The 19984-nt window shown below is 57.2% G+C and overlaps 1 protein-coding gene across 4 annotated transcripts in view; it reads right to left on the minus strand.

The window, feature by feature from the left end:
* The window catches only part of LINGO1 (leucine rich repeat and Ig domain containing 1), a 182924-nt gene that overhangs the window by 115685 nt on the left and 47255 nt on the right, over window positions 1-19984 (minus strand). The gene's annotated exons all lie outside the window — the stretch shown is intronic.

Consider the following 19984-nt stretch of genomic DNA (forward strand, 5'->3'; position numbering starts at 1 on the left):
GCCAAGGAGAAGAAAGCAACTGGAGACGCCGTCGGAAGGTTTAGAGTCAGGACTGAGGCATCAGGGTGGGCTTCCTGAAGAGGTGAGTCAGGACTCTGAGTAAATAAGGATTTGGAGAAGGGCGGGGGTGGGGAGGTCCAGGGCAGCCAAGACTGAGCTCAGGAAAGGCCCGAGGAGGTGGGGCCCAAAGACGGAGGCCTGCCTAGACTGATCTCTAACCTGCAGCCCCAAAGAAGGCCCGTGGGAAAGGGAGAGGCCGAGGCCCGCGGGGAGCGACTGCTTTCACTGGGCTATGCAGTCAGGCAGCAGCGGCAGGAGGGGTGTGATCCAAAGGGGGCAGCTGCCTCCCTTGCGCCCTTACGCAGCCATTGTCACCAGCTCCCCTCCCACCCCCCTTCAGAATACACACACCTGAACTCAGGTAGCCACCATACCACGTGGTCAGTGGAGGGGACGGAGCCTGGAGGGGAGCCAGAGACACCTGAAGTGGTTCTCCACGGAGGAGTGTGCTGGGCTAGGAAACACATTCAGACACGGCAAGTCCTGGGCAAGGCCCCGAAAGGCCTCCCCATATTTGCTTCTGTGCGCCCCATCCCCCAACCCAGGCTTCTGACCTGGCTGGGCTTCTGGGAACACAGGTCAGCCCACCCAAGCCTGAGCCTTGAAGGAACCCACCCCTTCCCAGAACACTGCATTGTCCTGAGAAATTCTGGAACCTGCCCTGGCCAGTCTCAAACTTTCCGTCCTCCACTTTTGGGCCCTGGGGACCCACCCCAGCCCAGCCCCTTGGGTTGAGGACACAGCAGAGGCTAAGGACTCTTGCCTAGGAAGGACCGCCTGGGGTCCTCAGCCCAGGCCCCAGCCGGCCCCACCCCAGACACGGGGCAAGGCCACCAGGGCAGGCGGGCCCCAGGCCCAGAAGACTGCACTGTGGAGCTGCTCTCCCCAGGTCCCACCTTGTCCAGGGCCTGATCTTGTGGTTCTTCAGGCAACTGGCTTCCCGCCTCAGCTTCCTCAGCGCAGCCCCCAGGCTGCGGGCTCTGTGACATCAGGGACAGTTGGAGAGACAAGAAGCTCAGTGTGACCAGCCCTGCCCCACTGCTGGGGGCTGAATCCCTGGTCCCCATACAGACCAGGGAAGCCTCACCCAGAACATCCCAACATGAGGCTGCCTAGGGCCTCCGCGGAACCAGAGGAGAGGCATGGGACGAAATCAAGGCTCGGAGGGAGGGAGAGAGTCTGCTAGGGGAGAGGGGCAGAGAGAGGCTTTGGCCAAACCCAGTGAGCAGTGCCTTGAACGTGAGGCCGATGGAAAACTGCTGGGCACTGCCCTCTGTGCACGGGAGCTCACGGGCCAATTCAAGCACAGGAGTGGGGTCTTCAGCCAATTACCGGAAAACCAAGGGGCTGGGCAGAGGGGCTGCTCCAGGGGAGCTGACCTTTCTGCTGAGCCCCCAAGCCCACCTTAGGCCAGGTTAAAGAAGCTGCCACAGGCATGCGTAGTGCCTCTGAAGGAGGGAGAAGACACCCCACCTCCCAATCCCCACCCCAAACCTGGCCAGCCCAATCAGAGCTGCCCCAGCCTGTCATTGAACCTTTGCCCCAGGCCTCTGGGGGACAGTCACAGCAGACAGGGCCTAGCTGAGCCACCACCTGGGGTGAGGCAGGGTGGGGGGAGGCATGCAGTTTGCCTACCCTCCCAGTAGTTCTCTGAAAGGGCATCCGAGTCCCCTGTACAGAGAGGAAACCGGAACTTGGAAGAAGCCAGAGGGCATTGTTCTGGCCTAACTGTGATACAGCCAGTGACCTGCAAAATCACAACTTTCATTCAGCCCATCAGAGCTGAGGGCATGAGGCCCCCACCAGGAGAGCCAAATTCCAAAGATGACAAGCTGCTTCAGGGTGAGCAGAGAGGGGTGAGCAGAGAGAAGTGAGCAGACACAGGGTTGGTTTGCTTCTCGCCGAGGCTAGAGGGAAGGGCAAGGCCAAGCTGCAGGCATAAGAAATCTGGGGCTGAGTGTGGGCCACGTGACAACTTAGATTCTGGAAGTCCCAGACACAGGGTCTGCCGTCCCCACCAGCTCATTTCCACAGGCCACAAGGATGCTCACAAAGAAAGTGTGGGTAGTAATGCACCCTGCCCACCACTCAAGCAGGTAGAGGTTAGCTGTTGACTAAAAGGGCAGGGAGGGATAGGGGACAAGCTCCAGCTAAATAACAACCCCCATCCTCCCATCCAGCCTCCCCTGCTGGGGGGTTCTTGCTGAGGGATTTGGGCAACCCCCTTCTTCTCTCTGGGCTCCTTCCCTCTGTAAGTCAGGTCTATCTCTAGCACACCTTCACGCAGGGACGGTAGGGTATGGCAAATGGGTCTTCGGGTGGCCCAGGGGCAGGGGTGAGGGGACAGACAGCACCAGGGGCCACAACTTCCTCTGTAAAAGGAGGAGCCGAGGGGCTGAGAGGGCACAGACCCCCGGGGTGGGGGGCACAGAGCCCCAGGCTTCCTGGCCTCAGGCTTGTGCCCATGCCCTTCCTAAGGAGCCCCAATCTAATGAGGGTCGGCAGGGTTTGTCCCATTCCCTCTGAAGATGGGCACAGAGTAGGGCTGATTTTCTTTTCTCTTTCCTCTAAGACCTTTAGACAGTGGAATTATAGTTCAATATCAAAACAGGTATAAAGAAATCAAGTTTGGAAGTTATTCTCATCTTAAAGAGCAAGCAGGAAGGCCAAAGGAATGAAAGGCAGCTGAAGGTTTGCTGTGACTGGGGGCTGGGGGGTAAAGCAGAGCAAAAGCCCCCAGGCTACAGACTGCCCCTGGGAGGAAGAGCAGGGAGGTAGGGGCTGCTGGGCCACCCTCCCGCCTTCATTTATCCAGCAGGCTATTCCACAAGTATTTCTCTAGCACCTCTGCAAGCCAGGCCCTGACTTTCCCAGTGAGTGAGCTGGACAAAGTCCTACCAACAACGGGGCTAGAAAGACCCCAGGTGGTGGGCAGAACCTGGTCCAGCCCCTCCTCGGCATAGCTGGGCATCAGTTCCTCTGGCAGACACGGAAATGCCCCAAGGAGAGGAAAGAGCACAGCTTTGGGATTACACAGGCCTTGGCCTAGCACCTGAACCTTCACCCCAAGTAGGGCAAGTCCCCTGGTCTCTGAGCCTCAGTAAGAGTAACAATAGCAGATAACTTTTATTAAACAGTCACTCAGCATTGAGTACTATACTGAGTATGTAAACAGTACATACTCAGCATTGATGTAGACCAGGGGGCCACATCAGCCCTGCAGCTGCCTTCAAAGGGCCGGATGTAACGTTAGGACTGTATAAATGTAACTAAGGAGATCGGCGCTGCCGCCAGGCAGAAACAAGGTGCCGGGCTGGATAAAACAAGGTGGGGGGCCGGATTCGGCCCACGGGCCTTTGTTTGCCACCTGTGGTCTAGACCGTTACAAGCATGAGCTCACCTAATCCACACAACAACACTATGAGGTAAATACTACCTGTATCCCTCTTTTCTGGGAGACAGAGGTTTAGTGCACCGCACGAGGTCGCACAGCTAGGGAGCAGTGCAGCCAGGGTTCCCAGCAGGGCAGCCTGGCTCCAGAACCTGAGCCCTTCACAGCTACGTGGCAGGCATGACGCTGTCCCCAGCACAGACGTCCCAGTGCAGTCTGGAATCACTGCCACCACACCTGTCTGTGCTCGGTGACAGGGGGCGGGGGGGCCTGGATCCATCTTAGAGATGCTTAATGAATGTGCCGGCTGCCATGATGACAGCACATACCTGGCCTCCCACCCCTCTCCAGCTCCTTGGGCTCTGGGACCAACACAACCCCTCAGGTTCAGCCCGTTACCCATACTTTCTTAGGGTTAGGGAAGGAGGATGCAGAGAGGTCCAGAGATGAGCTCTTCCAAACCAAAACTCCCATTGCACAGATGGGAAAACTGAGGCCCAGAAAGAGCAGGGACTTACCCAAGTGCACAGAGGGAGCCAACTGTAAAACCTAGAACCCGGGCCTCCAGTCTCTGCCCAAGCGGCCTCTCTGTCAGGCTTCACACTCTCCAGGGACCTCTCCAAACCTTCCCTGCCCGAGTCCCAGTACTAATAATCCCAGACCCTTCTGTCTGTCCGTACCCTCCCTTACCCCTGACAACATGGCCATGCCATGGCGGGCACCATGAGCTCAGGGGGCACGTCCAGCGGGACATGACAGGTCAGAGTGGGAACACAGACAGGTCCTGGGGTCTGTGTTAATGACCAGGTAAGACCCCTCCCTGGACACTCTTCCCAAGAACTGGACCCCCAAGTGCTCTCCCCCTGGTTAAGTGCTCCCCCTGCACGCCTCTTAATTACTCTCTGCCCAGCGACCCCTCACTTCCTGAAAGAGTGGTCAGGCTGGCCCCACCTGCATCAGACTCCTGCCAATTTTCCAGGCCTGGCTTTTACCAAGCTGATGAGTGAGCATGCTCAGAACAAATCCCTCAATCAAATTAATGGGATGCTGGCCTGCCTGTGAACAGAGTACAGGGAGCCTTGGCAGAGGCGGGTGGGAGAAGGGCCAGACCACGGGGCTGCACACGGCACAGGAGCCAGGCAAGCCCCCACCCCAGCCCCCACCCCGGACATGTCACCATTAAAGGGAACCATTGATCCTTTAGGGTTCAGAGGGCTGATAGAGTAAAGATATCCTCAGAGAGAAATCTACCTCCAAGTATTACCTACGTGCACATGCCAGCAGAGACAGTGGGCGGGAGGGCAGGAATAGGTAAACACTGAGCACCTACTATGCGCCAGATGTTGCTAGCGATGCTGAGGCTCAGGGGCCAAGTGGTTGGCCAGAGATCACTCAGGCAATGGGAGGCAGAGGCAGGATTTGAACCCAAGGACAGCTGGGCCCCGAGTCAAGCTCTCTCCTCCTACACATCCAATTAGGGCTGCAGCTGCCTGCATGAGCCTCGCTCCGGCAGGAAGAGGGCCGGCCACTACCGTCTGCCCTGCGAGGTCTCGGGGCAGAGGTTTCCTGGGCCTCAGGGATAAGAAAACCAGGACTCAGAAGCCCTCCTCAGACCAGGCACTCCGAGCTTCCCTGACGTCAGGGCTCTGACACATCCCCAGCCTCTGGATATGCCCCCATCCCTTCGGAATCAGATGGCCCAAATTCCAATCACGTCTCCGAGCCCCTCTGGGCCTCAGTTTCCCCACGCGTCGAGGGGTGAGAGTAACGTCCCCCTCGCAGCACCGCTGCAGAAGTGATGAGAGGAGGTCTGGAAGAAATCCAGCAGCGTCCTGCTCAGCAGCAGCCCTCAGGGCAGCCCCTCCGCCTCGGGGGGCAGCCACCCACCTGGACTGCCTGCGGAGAGCCAAAGCCCTCCTGTGGCAGCCACGGAGAGGGGCTCTGGCCCAGCAAGCAGAACCAGGAGAGCACAGAAGCAATGGGTGGAGGCAGGTCGAGTCCTGGCTCCGGAACACGGCCCCTGAGGGTGCTGGAGCGAAGTCTGGATGCAGCAGAACCCGCCTGCCCGCTCCAGGGCCACTCTGAGGCCCCTGCATTCGGCCGACCACAGGAAGCACTGCCAGAAAACAATGCCCCCAGCCCCCGGCCCCCGGGGGCAGGGCCCCAGAGAGCAGCGCTCCACAGCCGGTGCTCTTCCTCATGGCTCTCACTCAGTCTTCCACACTCCGGCCTCAAGGCCCAGGTGAGGAAACAGAGGCGTTGCTGCCTTGACCGGAGTCCACATAGCAGAGTGGACTCTGGAGCAGGACTCTAACTCCTGAACTGGCCCCTCCAAAGCTACCAGGCATGACACACCAATGCGGAATGGCTCCTCTTCATCCCGCCCACAGTCACTGCACAGGGCTCCTCGCTGCTGCCCAGGAGGAGGCTGCCCCAGCACCTGCAGGGTCCCGCTGCAAGGCTACCCTGGACCCACCACACACCCCGGATCCCCTGCCATCTGCAAGTGGTCATCTGGAAAACGGAGCAGGACCCAGACACTTACTTGCTACTGGCTTAGTCAATCACATTCTCTCTGCCAGTGAGTGGAGAGCTGTTTGGGAGCATGCAGACGAAGCCAGCTTGGGGGCCATGGGGGAGGCATGTGCACTTAGTAAGCACCAGCTATGGACAGGCCCACTCTGTCTAGTTTAATCCTCCCAAAAACCGTGGGAGGCTTTTACTGTGTCTACTTCACAAACAGAGAAAGTGAGCCTCTCTGAGGTGAAGGCCCTGGCTTAGCTGGGATTTGAACCTGTGTCTGCCCGACTCTGAGGCTGAGCTGCCTCCAGGCACTGAGTATCCCACCCACAGATAAACTGCCCCGGAGACAGAGCTGGGGTAATTTCCCAGATTCCCTTGGGAGAGCCCTGCCAACGATGCCCTTCAGGCCGACAGTTGGCTTAGGCCGACCCCAGGGTGGGAGGCGATTTCTGCTTCCTGTGTGGGGCTGTCTCTCTCCCCCCTCTCTCCACTCCCACTAGCACATGAGTGAGGAGAATAGAATTACAGTTTGGCTGCTCAAGACAGAGAATTAGCAGGATTAAATATAAATAGCTATTAAAAGTGCCTTGTAATTAAATTCATTTTCCACTTATTTGTTTTACACACACACAGCCGCCCACACACGTGCACACGTGTCCCCGTCCTCGGCTCCGCACAGAGTGGGTGTCAGGGCCCCAGCTGGTAACCCGCCCCCTCCCCGCTGTCACCTCTTGTTTGGGGTTCCAGCGCCTGCCCCGCTCCCAGCTCTCCCCTGAGTCACCAGCCCTGCTTCCAGTGTGGGCGCCCAGCCTTCCTAGAAGAACAGAACCCACCGCTGCTGCTGCCGCTGCCGTTCCCATGTGCTGAGCCTCAGGCACCTGACACCATCACCTCCTCTATTCCATCCAGAGAATATTTTTTTTCAATATTTGTTGAGTGCCAAGCACTTAACATGCATGGTCTTTCAATCCATTCAATGACATACATTCTTCCATTTAACAAGAACTAGTCGAACACCTACTACACGCCAAGAGGAGATCAGGTGGGAGAGGGACACATGGAGGAGGTGTGTTAGGGACAGTCTTCGAACTGTGAGCTCCTCAAAGGCCGGAGCACGACCGACCACCTCCCTGTGTGCAGGGGAAGAGGCAGGGCAGAGAGGCCATGTGGTGCCTGACATGCAGCCTGCACTGGCCCAGGCTGGTGAGGGCTGGGCTCTGTCGCTCCTCCTGCTGTGCCCGTGAGACGCCCCTTCTCCCCTCAGGCCTCAACACCCTTCTCTGTAAAACGGGTAGAGATGTACTTGGCCCTGTCCACCCATCGCACAGGAGTGAGTGCACGCGGAGAACTGTGAACTGTGCCTGCCCGCGGCAAGTGCTGGATAATGGTCAGCTGCTTCGCGGTTACCGCTACCCGCGTCACCTGCAGAGTCAACGAGTCACGGGCATGAAGGACTTAGAACAAGTCTCATAGTAATGGGAAGAATTCTAAGACCTGTAATGATGGGGCTGAGGGACGCCTGGGGGAGCACAGTGCAAGTCCATGATGGGCCACCTAGGGAAGGAATCGCTACGGCTGATCCCTGGAGGAGGGGGCAGAGCTTTGGGCCTCTCCACCCCAGATGCCTCTCTCTCCTCTGCTCACTTGGCCTGACCTTCAGCCCCTTCCCGTGGGGCCTTGGGAAGACCCCAGCCCCAGATCCTGGACTATAAGAGAAGAGGCTCAAAACTTTAGCCTTTGACTCCAGCCACTCAACCGGGCCCGCTGCCTCTGGAACCCTGAGGGAAGTGGGACAAGAAAACCCCATCCTTCTAAGAGGTCACATGGCTAGGAGGCAGGGCACACGTACCCAAGATGAGCAAGGCCTGAGACAACATCAAGGTTAAGGCGTGACCCCAAGTGGTAGACCTCAAGGCCACCAACATTTCCTAAGTCCCCGTTGGGCAGAAAGCACTCTACTCCTTTGTCACTCGAGCTGAACAGCTGCTCTCTCGCACAGCAGAGGTGACTATGCCTCATTCCTCAGGGGGTGAAACCCAGAGAGGTCAGCACAAACCTGCCCAAAGTCACATGTCCTGCAAGTGGCAGAGCTGGGGAAAGAACCCAAATCTATCTCATCCAAGGCCTTTCCCGCCCGATGCGTCCCCTGAACCACGAAGGCCCTGCCACAGGGCCACGGGCCCTGTCCCTAGAAGGGCTCTTCCGCAGACCCTGCCTGCCCAGACTCCCGCCGCAGCCTCCGAGCTGAGCTGCCGACCTCCCTGCAGAGCTCCCTCACTCAGCCAGCCCCGGGAGCCCGTCAGGAAAGTTTTTTGTCCTCTAGGTTGGCAGCTAATTAGCAGAGACTCCCTCCTTTCCTCAGCAAGGACATGACTTCATTATCTGGAGCCAAAAAGAGCCCTGTGGTACTCAGCACCAGCTCAGGCAGCTGCCAACAGCAGTGCGCATCGGCGGGCAGCAAGAGGCCTGCTCTGGCCCAGCTCCCCACAGGGCTGTAGGGGTCTGTCCCATCCCTCTGGCAAATGCAGGGGACAGAAAGGAGCCGTGTTGCATGGCACAAAAGACCCAGAGACAGCCCACACCTACTGTCACTTCCACATGAAGTCAGCCAACCCCAGGCAAAGGAGGGCAGGCAGGCGAGCTGGGGAGTGGGGCCCTGTAGCAGGCCAGACCGGAGCACTGGAGAACTGAGTGGAAACCCTGACCCGTCCAAGGTGGCAGCAACCTTCCCCTGTGACCCTCCCAGGGACCAGCCCCTACCACCTACCTTCCCAAACTCATCAGCTGCCCTAAGCCCATTGGATGGGCTTCTTGCCACCCCTCCACACACACATGGCCTCACGCCAGCCTCCTCTTCAGTGACCGTGCGCTTTCCCCTATCTTGCTGCCCTTCCAGGCTCCGTGCCACCTCTTTCAAGGAGCCTTCCTGACTGTTCCATCCCGCAGGGACCTGCTCTTCCTCATGTCTCTGGAACACGTCTCACAAGACCAAGCATACGCTTCTGGTGTGACTGCCATGCCAAGCTCTGTTGTGGGGAGAACAGAAATCTGCTGCCTCCATCACCCAGCTTAATATAGAGACAGGCACACAGTAGCTGCTTGACAAGTGTTGACTGAGTGTTAGAAAGTCCTTCTAAAGGCCTCCGTGTGTGGCGGTGGGGACCACCTGAGCCAGGGAAGACCAGGGTTGTGGTCGGCTCTAACGCTAAGTGTGTGTGTGCTCTTGGACGTCACTGGCACTCTCTTGGCCGTGGTATCCCCATTTGACAACACAGGGCTTGAGTCAGAATGACCTCTGAGGCTGTGTTCAGCTAGGAGGAGACAGTGACCCAAGGGGGAGCTAGCCGCCGTTCGTAGTGCTGAACCTAGGAGTGACCTTCTCTGGGGCCAATGGGCACAAAAAATGAATGAAGCTGTGGAGACAGAGGACTGGAGGCTGGGGCAGGGAAGGAAGGTACAGCTGAGAGAGATAATTTGCTTGGATTGCTGGTTTGGGCACTGCCAGGGGCTGTTGGGTGGGGCCACGTGCTCAGGCTGGTAGAGAAGGCTCGGCCTCAGTCACTGGGAGCCAATAGTCTGGCCAAGGACCCAGAGCCACAGAGAACAGTGTCTGCTGCAGACGGGGACTGTGAGCTCAGACACGGCAAGCACACGCACGGCAGTGTTGATGGAAACGTGTGCCCGAGCCTCGCGGGTGTATTTCCCGTCCCTGAGTGCCCCCCAGCTTTTCCACACTTGATTCACCTCACGCCTGAGCAGTCACAGGCACCCTATGGACCCACTTAAAAGAGGAGCAAAATAAGGCTCAGTTCCTCGATCCTTCTCATTTCCAGAGGGTGAGAAGCTACTGCCCAGTCACCTCCTTCTCCCAACTGTGCTACGTGGCTTCTTTCCGTGAGAAGGCATTTGTTGTGGCAAAGCTGGTAACAAGCCCAGAGCTGGGGGGAAAAGAAGAAGCAGGGAGGGAGGAAGAGAAAGAGAGAGGAAAGGGAGGAAAGGAGGGAAGAAAGATAGATCCCACTGCTATTGAGAAGCAGAGCTTGGCAAGGCCCTGTCCTGGCCCAGCCACCATTTGCTTCCGCATAATTTCTCCAGCAGAAAGTCCGTAATTATGGGTAATAATAATCACTCTGATTTGCATGTATTGGGCACCTCTCCAATAGAGATCTCCAAGTGCTTTGCCAACATTAATTAATCCACTAGGCACGCCACCCCCCAGGACAGGGCCCCACAATGCTCTGCCCAGCACAGCACAGCTGGCTCCAGGGCACTTGAAGGGTGGCAGCCCCAGCATGGGCACCTGTTGGGTGTCCTGGGGGAGAGGCTCTGAGGAAAAAGAGCCTGAAGAGGGGCCCCTTTGGTCCCAGACCCTGCCTCAAGCTTCCCCGCTCAGGGGTCAGGGCCACCCTCTCAGGGCCTCTATTAGAGGACCTGGTAGAGGGAGGTCAGGTGCACAGAGATGACCTTAGCCCCAACTCTGCCCTCAGTCCCTGGGCACCTTGGGAAACGCAAGCTTCTGTGAAACCATTTCTTCACCTGGAAAAAGGAGCCTGTGTCTCTGGCTCCCAAAGTGGTCGTGAAGCTAGAGGCAGGCAGTCTGGGGGCGGGGCGGGGGCGGGGGGAAGCATTCAGATCTGGCCTGTGGGACGGGGACTAGGTGGCCACAGACACAGACAAACTTGCCCTCTGGGCCAGGACTCTCCTAGGACCACACTGGGGCACTCAATCCCCTTCAGGAACATGGAGACACCCGTCCTCCAAAGGGCGCTGAGCCTGCCCCTAGTGCCCACCCCGGCTCAGGTCCTGTGCTGGCCCTGGCGCCAGAGACCTGGCCCAGGAGGAGGAGGTTTCCTGAACGCTTGACTCAGAATCAGGGCCAAGAGGGAACTCCGGGGTCAGTGGGCTCTAGCTCCAAAGCAAGGAGCTCTTCAAGCCCACAGAAAGTGGCCAAGTCAGAGGTCATCTCTCCAGGCCCCTTTCAGTGCATATGGGGAAACTGAGGCACGGAAGTAGGGAGAGGAATACTTTGAAGTCCGACCTGGAATCAGATCCCAGCACCACCATTAATTTGTGCTGTCGCCGTGAGCACTTCGCTACCTCCCTGAGCCTCCAATTCCTTATCTGCAAAGTGACACAGTAACACCCCTGGATAACGCGACACAGTGATACGCCTGGTTAACCGGGCCGCCTGCACGGTAGGTTCCATGAACGCAGCTGCTGTCATTAACTCTGCTCACGCTGCACTTCCCACTGGGCCCCTGCCCCAAGGACACACAGAAAACTCCATAATTGGGCCCCCGGCTTCACGTCATAAATATTCCCGGAGCCTCTCCGCTGTGCCGGGCATCCCGCTGCCTGCCTCTCCAGCACATTTTTACAAGTACCCTGTGCCTAGCTGGCTGGCTTCCTGCCTCTCTCCTCCACCACATCGCTGCGCCCTTCCTGAAGCCAAGCATGTCCCCTTGATGCCTCCTCCACCTACCCTGCCCTCCTTCCTTCCCTCGGCAAAACTAAATTCTCTTTCAATCCGCCAAGGCCTGCCAGCCCTGTCTCCTCCAGGAAGCCTTCTCTGATTATTCCCATGTGGTTTAACACTTTACTGCTGCCCAGTTCCTCACCCTGTCTGCTGGGTGGGGCTGGGGGCTCCTCCAAGGCTGGGACCAAGGCTCCTCCACACCCTGTTTCCACAGTGTGGCTGGGCACAGGCTGGCCGGAGGGGTCTGGACCAGTCGGGGCCGGGGCTGGGGAGGCAGAGACTCCGCTGCAAAGACTGTGCAAGTCTGTGTACAGGAGGAAGGGCCAAGGTCCGTGACGAACGCAAGGCCCGCACGCAGAGAAACAGTCACACACACGTGCAGCACGAACACCACAACACAGTCACACATGCATTTTCGCACACACAGTCACACAGAACACAGTGACACACACGCCCCGTGAAGGGAAAGCCAAACCAGGGTGGTGGCCCCGGCCACTGTTTCCCTCTATCCTGGCTCCTAACCATCCACTTTCCCCAACACCTTCTGCACATTTTCTCCTTATTCTTAAGAACACTGATGTCAACACGCTCAGTGGAACACGCTGTGAAAGTGCCACTTTAAGGGAATGACCCTGCACTCTCTATCCCAACCTACACATCCCCCCTAGGACACCTCCGTTTGTGCAGCTCACCCGGCACCCCACGGCCCGCACACACTCCTCGGGCGCACAGATGCAGTCCTCAGGGGTACCACGCAGACCCGCTGTGCAGAGTGACCCCCACTTCTGCTGTGCCTGTCTGCCTATCCATGCCAGAGCCCCTATAGCCTGGGCGGGGGCGGGGGTGGGAACCCCAGCCTGGGGAGGAGTCCCACCATCCTCAGACAATGTTTGACGCTCAGGGCCCTGCTACCTCCCTTCTTAAATAAGCCACCCCCTCCCTCCGCCCCACCACAGTGCCCCTGTCTCAGGGTCACCTCCTCCAGGAGGCCTCCCTGATTCCCAGGAGTCATCTTGGTCTGACGTTTGAGACTATTTCTTTGACAAGGGTCTTCCTGGGCAGTGCTACTAGAGGCCCGAACTCTGATCTCACAGGACAGGAGGTTTGAGCTCCCAGGACAAGAATGGACATGAACCACTCTTACGAGACAGTAGGACTCCTTCCGAGGCTGGGATGCCAGCCCTGCTCTTCCAGGCTGGGAAGGGGTGGTTGCGTGGGGGTTGACTGGAGGGGAGAAGGACCCAGTCAGCCAGACCAAAACTGAGGTGGGGGAGGGACCCACACAGGCGGCAGGGCCTGGGCCCCGTGGGCTCAGTCACTTCCCATCTTTGTGTCTCTGTGTTCTCATCAGTTAGTGGGGGCTCTGTGAAGACCAGACAAAGGCGCTTTTGCTCTAATAATGCCACATAGGGGTTAGGGTCTCGGGGTGTTTTCCTGCAGGGTATCCTCAGTAAGGTCTTCTATTCCCCCAAGAACAAAGGGTCCTCAGTGGAACCTCGGCCATAGACATGTCAATGCAAGCCCCCAGAGGAGAAGACAGAGAGCCAGCAAGAGGAGGGAGCCTGCCCCAAGGGACAGGCAGAAGGGTGAAGAGGACAAAGACAGCCACAGGTCTCTTATGAGCAAGGGCTGGCTAGAATTGCCCAGAACCTGGGGCTCGGCCCCACCCTGGCTCAGGCCCCAGGGCACAGGGCCCTTGGTGAGGAGTCCCACCTCTAGCTCGTTAGCCAAGACCTGCTCATTAATCACAGCGGCCTCCTCTCCTTGCCCTGGCTGTGTCAGGCCATAATAACAGATGAAGAACATTCATTTATTCACCAACTTCCCACTCAGGAAAAGATACATGACTGTGTAGGGATGGATTTACCCTGACACCCAGCTTTCTGCAGAGGGAGGCTCATTTACACATGCAAGTCAACAGCTCGCTCCTCCCCTTGACTCCTAATTTATTTTTAAATGGTGGGAAGGGGAAGGATGGGAGGAAAGTTGAACATGTATGTACCTGACTGTGGGGTTGGAAAGGCAGAGGCAATGGACAGGAAAAGGGACCCTGGCTGGGTTTCCGTCTGCCTCTCCCTCACCGTCCATCCTGGCCCTGGCTCTGAAATAAAGCCGGTGCAGCAGGTGGGTGGAGAAGAGCGAGCAATGACCAGAGAACAGACTCCTGCTTCACAGCTAACTGCACCCCTGCCAAATGCCCCATCTCCAGCCTCCACTCCCTGGTCCGCAGAGCAGAGCCTCAGGCAACCTAGTCACGGCCCAGGCCTTGCCAGCCCCCAGCGCTGGGTTCTTTTGTCCTCTCCTGGGTATGTCCTCACCCCTGTGGGCCAACCACTGTTCTGGGGAGACAGCAGAGAAGCAGGGCTGGGCCTGCTATAGAGGGCCCTCAGGAATGGCCAAGACAGCCACCTGTGAGGGACAGACAGCCATGCCTGGCGGTGGTCAGAGCAGTCTGGGCAGTCAGAGTGTGCCCCGCAAAGGAGTCAAAACCTAAATTCAGCCCAGGGAGCAGCCACACCTTGAGCTCTCCAAGAACACAGCCTCTGGGGCCAGATGCCGGGACTCAAATCCCTGCTTCCCCGCTTGCTTTGTGGCCTTGGCAGGTTGCTTACCTTCTCCATACCTCAGTTTCCTCATCTAAAAATGGTGATGAGAGCGCGTACCCCGCAGGACTCGTGGAAGGGTCAGGTGGGACTGCTGACAAGGAAAAGCCCCTAGCCCTGCATGGGGCACAGAAAAACAGGCGATGGCAGGGCAGCTGTCCCCAGGGGTGGCCAGAAGGAACGGAGGAGCACCCGGGTGAGGCTGGTCTGACCGAGGGTCCCCGCTGCTCACCCCCACTTCTCCTAGGCCTGTATGAGGTGGCCCAGGATGGGTGGGGTATGCTGTGCTCAGTCCACAGAGAATCCACGAGGCCCCAACTGTGGCAGCAGGGTTTCTCTTTGCTATAGGCTGAGACTGAGCCACCCCACTCCCCATGAGTACGAAATAAAATCAGGGCCTTCTCAGAAGCGCTGAAAAAGCATAGGACAACACAGCTGGCTGGCGAGGAAGCACAGGCCCCCTGCTGCTTACTGTGACCTGTGTAAACAGAACACCCACACACACTCCACCTTCCCCACAGCTCCCCTCCCTCCACGGGCCTGCCTCTGAGCTGAGGCTCCGAGCCCCTGGCTGCTCCCAGCACCCTTGGGTTCACCCGTAAGTAGGGTGGTGGGAGATGAAGTACAGACTGGGAGGACTCTGCCCCGGTCAAAGACGGGAGGGCAAATGCGAGGATGCACAGGGACCTGAGAGGCCTGCTAACCCCCACACTGGCAGAGTCGACACAGTCCAGGCGGGCCTGGGCAGCAGCCATGGCCAAGTTCCTCTCAGACCTGAAGAAATGCAGACAGTTACGCCAACTTCAGCTCACATGGTGGTTGTAAAGATCGAGGGGGGCCATGTATGGCAACACCAAGCCCAGTGCGGGGCACACGGCACGTGCTCTACAGCACCCTTCAACACCCCGCCCTGATATCGGAGGCACAGGGCAGCTGAGAGCAGCTTCATCGCACGTCCAGCTGGAACAGGAGACTGGGGGAAAAGGTGCCACATTGCAGGGCGGTGCGGGGGGGGGGGGGGGGGGGGGGTGTTCTGTGAATCTTGCTCTCATTGAGTGTCCTATTAAAATACCTGGATCAGTAACACAGCAATTTTATTTAAAAGTTCGCGTGTTGTTTTTTTAAAGTCATAACTGAACAAATTCTCTCCCCTGGCCACGCCCTTGGGGAGGCAGGCATCTAAGTCACTCTCTGTAACCAGGATGCCCAGGTAATGCCACCCCCCACAAGGCCTGGAGTGCAGCCACACCCCAAAAAGCAGCGAGTCTCAGAGGCCCCTCCCTCCCCCAGCAAGCCTGGTGACAATCCTGAAGAGGCAGGCTTTCTCCCTCCTCAAACGGGAGCTTGTGGGTGACTCACATCTTTCCCTCAGCAGTCTGTGCGCACTGGGGCGGGGGAGGGGAACAATGAACAACGGACCAGGAGGCTATGGGGAGGGTCAAGGAGGCAAGTGAGCCAGCCACAAGAGGGTGTCCCAGGCCCCCCCAGCGACTCCAAGCCCCATCAGGCCTCAGTGCCTGTCTGTAAAAGCAGAGAGTGGACTGTACCCAAGGGTTGCAAACTGGGCAACAGAATGTTTTGTTTGGTCTGCTCAGAGGTTTTTAAAAAAATTAGAATCAGTTGCCAACTTTTACAAATCACATAGAAATAGGGATTTCTGGTTTCTCTTGGAAGAATCGAGGCTGGCCACACAGGGACTGCGTTTCCACGAGACGATAATCTCGGCTGGGGCTGACAGCAGCCCTGCGGGGCCCCACAGCCCCCTACTTCCCTCATTTCCATTCTCAGCCTGGCCACCTGAGGCATTTGAGTTGGAGACCCCAGGGCCTCCCGTGCTGAGGTCCCAATCTCTAAATCCCTATGCAGCCGCTCGAGCCCTGCCTGGAGCTGGGGGAGTGCAGCACAGGAAGAAACGGGGGTACCAGAACCCACAGCTAGATCCACTTGGGGAATGCAACCCAGGAACATAAAACTGCAGAATTTGTTGTAGAAAGTTTTATTTTGTTGCTGTTAATAACAGGTATCCATTTTCAGTTCACGGTGCATGGGGAGAGACAGCGCTGGGACCTACCACCCAACCGTGAGGGACCAGGCCACAACAGCCCAGTCCAAACACAGGGCCGCGCACGATCAAGGGCTGTGCTAGCATTTTCGCAGGTAGTGCAGGAGCTGGGATAGACATTCTCTGTTATCATAGTTGAGGACGTAAGAACCAGTTTAAAAGGCTGAGCTGCAATTGTGCAAATAGACGTAATGAGCAAAATCCTTCTTCCGCTCTTTGCAGTTACGATGTCTAGATGCTAGCAATACCACTCCTGTGGCCCAGGCCAGGTACAGGACAGTCCAGGTGAATAATCGCCTGCCGCAACTAAGTGATGGAAGGAGAGATTCTGACCAGGGAAGTTCTCAAACGGAAGGGCACCAAGGGCTGGGGGAGCTGGGGCAGACTTCTGGCCTTAGAGGCACAAAGCCAAGTCCCCTCACTAGCTGCCTGTGAGCCCTGTGCCCCCAAAGAGCTCACTGAGTCTCTGCCACATGCCCAGTCCCTAGAGCCTCTATCCCTGGCACATGCCCTGTTTGAGCCTTAGTTTTCCCATCCATAAAGCAGACATGAGTGATGGAGTGAGACCTGGCTGTGCAGTCTTCAGGGAGCAAGCCTCGGCTTCCATTTCCTCGGTTTCCCCAAGAAAAGCCCCACGAGCTGCCTGAGACCTGGTCCCAGGCTGTGCCGTGCTACTGACCCCTGGCTGTGTGGTCCCAGACCCTAACCCTCTTTGGCTTCGGGTCCCTCATCTGTGAAATGGGGCTTCACATGCTCTTGGGTCTTTTGAGCCCTAGAACTCGACGATCCAGCCTTGAAGTCACCTGGGCAGGCTTGGCTATGGCCAGGACATCCAGAGGCTACCTGGTGGAAGAGCTCAAGGAGAAGGCCGAGGTGGCGCTGGGTGGCCCTCACTGGGTGAAGGCAGAGGGCAGTGACGTGAAGACAGCGGGGGCAGGCCTATCTCCCAGGGCCTTGGCTGTGTTGGTCAGCCCCGGACAGAACGTGGGGCCACGGCACACACCAAGCGTGTCTGATACCCAAGACCCAAGTGTGAAGGCAAGATACATTCTCATGGCTCCAGAGGAGCAGGCCTTGGGTGAGCCTTCCTCCAGGAAACCCACCTTGACCACTTCCTCACTGGGTCAGGAGCCCATTCGCCACAGGCCCACATCAATTCCTGACCAGGCTCTCAGAGTACAGACGGAGCAAGTGAGGCCCCAAGAGGAGCAGGTACCTGCTCAGGGTTCTCTGCACGGGTCTCCCAGCCTCTGTGCTGCACAGCCAGGGGCTCTGGGCTGGAGTCTGGGGAAACAAGACTGGGGGGAAGAGCACCTGGGGGAGCCTCACAGTGCACAAGGCTCCGACCACTTGGTCTTTGCCCAGGCAGGTCCCCCCATTCAAACTCGGGTCTGTCCTCTATCTCCCGAACACCTTCCCACTTCTAGCACTCAGTCCGTGGGCCCTGCTGGCCACCTCAGCCTCTGCCCCGCGGGCCTTCGCTGTAACAACTGCTTGCAAAGCTGCCTCCTCACAGGGCTAGGAGCTCCTTGAGGGTTGGACGGGATCTCACTGTTCTCTGTCACCCTAATACCAGCTTCAGGACCCTGCCTGGTACATATTAGGTGCTCAACAGATGTCTAAGGAACAAATGAAGGACCAAAGGTGAGGAGGCATAGAAGAAACACCCAGAAAGGGAGGTGCCCACCCACATTCACCTACCAGGCAGGCAACCCTGCCCCACCCTGCGCTAGCCTGGTTGGCAAAAGCTGCAGAATTAAGCACAAGTTATAATTAAGATAGGATGTTTGAAGAGAAACATAATCTCCATTTCCGTGGGATCCACAGGCACAACAGTAATTAATATCTCATTAACATTCGCCTAATTAAGCAGGTTTTGAAAGTGCATAGATTTGCATACAGCCACGCCAGCCTTGCTCAGGTGGCAAATTAACCACTCAGGCGCAGCCCGGCCAGGAGGTGGGAGGGCTAGGAGGTCTGGGGAAGAGGTGGGGCAGGTGGCACCGGTCAGCAGAGGCTGGAGGAGGAGGTGATCCTCCCCCGGCCCAACCCTCGCACCACCCCAGCCTCACCTCTTCACCCACTCCCCACCCCAGCCTGAGAGTGGACAGTTCACTCTATCCCTCACCCCCCTGTGTACTCACTGAGCCAAGGTCAGGGCTTCTCAACTAAGACCTTTTACAAGAAAATAAAGGTGAAGGGCCCCATCCCCATCCCACCCTCCAGGCTTTTACTGCCTCTCACTGACCAAACCTGGGCACCTACCTGCACAGCCCATGCCTGGGCCGTGTTCCCGGGTGCTCACCGGTTCCCCATCCTTCCACCTAAGAACACTTTCTCAGCTTCAGTTGCTTTTACCTGCACCGTCTCACACAGCCTCCCAGCTCCCATTCTGTCCTGGAGGAGAGGGGCGCAGGGAGGGTTAGACCCAGCTCAAGGTCACACAGCAGGTAAGCAGCAGCCCTGCCCACATCCCCAGGCAACGGGTCTTTTGGAGACACAAACACTGGGCTGCCAGCAACAGCACGAGTGCCCCCCCTGGGAAATGGGGGCTGCTCCTTCTCACCTCTCCCGGACACTAATTAACCCCCTCCCCAGGGACTCCCCAACTCCCAGGCCACTGCGGGAGCTGAGCTGGAATCAGTCATCTGCAATGGGGCCACGGCAGGAGGCCTCTGTCTCTGAAGGAGAATAAAGGAAGTGGCCTTTTAGGGTGGTGTCCAGGGTGACGGACGGCATCTTCCTCTAAAGTGCTTTGATCCATGTGCACATTTCAGCTGCTCCTTTGTTGCCTTGTTCCTTGATCCCCACTCCCCCCCACAGGTGCAGGCACACCCCACCTGTGCACCTGGGTGCCCATCAGCTCTCTGTCCAGTCCAAGGGCAGATCAGGAGGGCACTTCTCAGTGAAGATATATATGTATATAGATAGATAGATAGATAGAAATGTTGATATCACGAAGGTGGGTTCCATGAAGATATGTTGAAATGTATATATATATGAAAATACATATACACATATATATCAAGAGCCTTAAAAATGCTCATTCCCAATAAGGTATAAAAAGCATCAGTCATAAAGGTGAGCTCTTTGACCATTACAATTTAAATCAATTTGTTACAATTTAAAACAAAGCCATCACAAAGGAAAAAGAGAAGCCGTAGACAGACTGGCCCTAAACACACCTAAACTACATTCAGTTGACCAAAAATATTGCCTCCGGGCAAATCAATAAGAAAAAGACAAATCATCCACTTTTTGTAAAAGGCCAGTGAGGACAGGCACCTGGTGGAGGAGGAGTCCTGAGGAGCTGCAAACACAGAACAGACGCGCCCCAGTGTAGCAGAGTCCCTGGGTGTGCCAATGAAACTGTGAGACACATTCTGTGCCCGGTAAGAGTGGGCTCCTGAACAGCCAGCGTGTGGAGCGTTGCTGGGGCTGCGGGAAGTGGAACTTGCCACAAGCATTCGAAGAAACCACTTGGCCTGAAAAGCTGAAGACGCAGGTACCCTACGGCCACTACTCCACTCCAAGAGACCCTCCCCACAAAGACCCTCCCCTGAAGCAGCCCTGTTCGTACAGCGAAAGGGGAAACGCGGCAAGTGCCCCCCAGCAGGAGAACAGGTCGGCGCGGACACACAGATCAGCCGCGGCAGACTGATCGCGTGCGCGCACCTTTACTCCTTCCCAAAACCCCTCCAGAACAATAAGGGATTGTTTTTGTACACAAATCCACAAGCGCAAAGAATGGGGAAACAGGAAACAGCAACGTCATTTTGGAAGTTGGAAAGCAAGTGGGTGAGTGGTAATTGATTTGGCAGAGCTGAAAGAGCAGAGTCCCAAGCCCAGGTCCTGTTAACTGAGAGCCC

Source organism: Desmodus rotundus, chromosome 7 (assembly GCF_022682495.2).
Source record: "Desmodus rotundus isolate HL8 chromosome 7, HLdesRot8A.1, whole genome shotgun sequence".
Lineage (NCBI taxonomy): Eukaryota > Metazoa > Chordata > Mammalia > Chiroptera > Phyllostomidae > Desmodus > Desmodus rotundus.